The sequence below is a fragment of the Solanum tuberosum genome, unplaced genomic scaffold (assembly GCF_000226075.1).
Source record: "Solanum tuberosum cultivar DM 1-3 516 R44 unplaced genomic scaffold, SolTub_3.0 scf00166, whole genome shotgun sequence".
Lineage (NCBI taxonomy): Eukaryota > Viridiplantae > Streptophyta > Magnoliopsida > Solanales > Solanaceae > Solanum > Solanum tuberosum.
The window spans coordinates 185,814-188,864 of NW_006239094.1; positions in this window are offsets into that span (position 1 = coordinate 185,814).

Here is a 3,051-nt window from a genome sequence, read left to right on the forward strand (position 1 = left end):
AGTAATAAATGGTAATAATTTTTTTGGGTTTTGGTTTATTAAATTAAAATTTAATAACATTCTATACGAACCGAAGTCAACTTTGGCTAAAGTCAAACGTCTAAGTTAAAACGCCTAATGACACAAATTCAAAATGAAAGCCTCAAAATCCGAACCAAACATTCTACTAGACCAAAAAGGACCTTGCGAAGATAATCACGCTGATGCAATTCTCATCCAAGTACGTTTACCAAGAATGCTGACCGAAGTCAAACTTTGGTCAAACCTTCAAAGTTAAAACGCCTAACAGCACAAACTCAAAACAAAATCCTCGAAACCCAAACCAATCATCATATTAAACCGAAATGTACTTTCCGGAGTTAATCGCGCTGATAGAACTCTCATCCAAGAACTTTTACCAAGAATGATGACCAAAGTCAAACTTTGGTCAAAACCTCAAAGTTAAAACGTCTAACAACACAAACCTAAAATGAAAGCCTCGAAACCCCAACCAACCATCCCACTAGAACAAAAAGGTCCTTTCGGATCTAACCGTCCTGACAAAATTTTCATCGGAGCACATTTTACCAAAAATGTTGACCAAAGTCAAACTTTTGGCCAAAAGTTAAAAGTTAAAACGCCTAACGACACAAACTGAAAACGAAAGACATAAAACTTGAACTAACCATCCTATTACATCAAAAAAGACTTTTCAGAGCTAACCGCACTGATGAAATTCTCATCCGAGCACTTCTACTAAGAATGTTGACCAAAGTCAAACCTTGGGAAAAACATAAAAGTTAAAACTCCTAATGCCACAAACTTAAAATGAAAGCCTCGAAATCTAAACCAACCATCCTATTAGACCAAAAAGGACCTTTTGGAGCTAACCGTATTAACATAATTTTCATCCGAGCCTTTTTACCAAGTATTTTGATCGAAGTCAAATGTTGATCAAAACTTCAAAGTTAAAACGTCTAACGGCACAAACTCAAAATGAAACCCTCCAAACCCGAACCAACCATCCTACAAGACCAAAAAGGACTTTCCGGAGTTAACTTACATAATACTCATTCAAGTATGTTTACCAAGAATGTTAACAAAAGTCAAACTTTGATCAAAACTTCAAAGTTAAAACGTCTAACGGCACAAACTCAAAATGAAACCCTCCAAACCCGAACCAACCATCCTACAAGACCAAAAAGGACTTTCCGGAGTTAACTTACATAATACTCATTCAAGTATGTTTACCAAGAATGTTAACAAAAGTCAAACTTTGATCAAAACTTCAAAGTTAAAACGCCTAATAACATTAACTCAAAACAAAAGCCTCGAAACCCGAACCAACCATCCTTTTGGATGAAAAATGATCTTACGGAGCTAATTGGGCTAATGAAATTATAATCTGAGCATGTTTACCAAAAATATTGACCAAAGTCAAATTTTGGTCAAAATATAAAAGTTAAAATGCCGAACAGCACAAAGTGAAAACGGAAGCCTTAAAACCAGAACCAATCACCCTATTAGACCAAAAAGGACCCTCCTGAGCTAACCGCACGCTATCAAAATTCTCATCCCAGCACTTATAGTAAGAATGTTGACCAAACTTAAACTTTTGTCAAACGTTAAAAGTTAAAACTCATAGAGCTACAAACTCAAAACAAAAGCCTCAAAAACCTGAACCAACCATCCTATCAGACCAAAGTTGACCTTCCAGAGCTAACCGCACTGATATAATTCTTATTTAAGCATGTTTACCAAATTTATTGACCAAAGTCAAATTTTTTTCGAAACGTAAAAGTTAAAATGCCTAACGGCACAAATTGAAAATGAAAGCCTCAAAACCCAACCAACAATCATATTAGACCAAAATTGAAATTTCAAAGCTAAGCCCTCTGATAGATTTCTCATCTAAGCACGTTTGCAAAAACTGTTAAGCAAAGTCAAATTTGGCCAAAAGTTAAAAGTTAAAACGTCTAATGACAAAAAGTTAAAATAGAAAGCCTCACAACCAAAACCAACCATCCTATTAGATAAAAAATGACCTTTGGAGATAATCACGCTGAAGAAATTTTCATCTGAGCACGTGCACAAAAACATTGACCGCAGTCAAATTTTGGCCAAAACTTAAGATTTGAAACACCTAACGGCAAATTGATCACGTTTACCAAATATATTGACTGAAGTTGATGTTTTGCGAAAAGTTAAAAGTTAAAACGCCTAACGGCACAAACTGAAAATAAAAGCCTCAAAACCCGAAACAACAATCCTATTAGAACAAAAATGAAATTTCAAAGCCAACCGCAGTGACAGATTTCTCATTTGAGCACCTTTGCCAAAAAAATTGACAAAAGTCAAAATTTTGGCCAAAAAGTTAAAAGTTAAAAACGCCTAATCGGAACAAACTGAAAACGAAACCCTCAAAACCAAAAGAACAATCCTATTAGAAAAAAAAAATCTTCCAGATACAACTACGCTGACAGAATTCTCATCTGACCACATTTACCAAATATATTGACTGAAGTTGATGTTTTGCGAAAAGTTAAAAGTTAAAACGCCTAACGGCACAAACTGAAAATAAAAGCCTCAAAACCCGAAACAACAATCCTATTAGAACAAAAATGAAATTTCAAAGCCAACCGCAGTGACAGATTTCTCATTTGAGCACCTTTGCCAAAAAAATTGACAAAAGTCAAATTTTGGCCAAAAGTTAAAAGTTAAAAGTTAAAAACGACCTATCGGAACAAACTGAAAACGAAACCCTCAAAACCAAAAGAACAATCCTATTAGAAAAAAAAATCTTCCAGATACAACTACGCTGACAGAATTCTCATCTGACCACATTTACCAAATATATTGACTGAAGTTGATGTTTTGCGAAAAGTTAAAAGTTAAAATGCCTAACGGCACAAATTGAAAATGAAAGCCTCAAAACCCAACCAACAATCATATTAGACCAAAATTGAAATTTCAAAGCTAAGCCCTCTGATAGATTTCTCATCTAAGCACGTTTGCAAAAACTGTTAAGCAAAGTCAAATTTGGCCAAAAGTTAAAAGTTAAAACGCCTAACG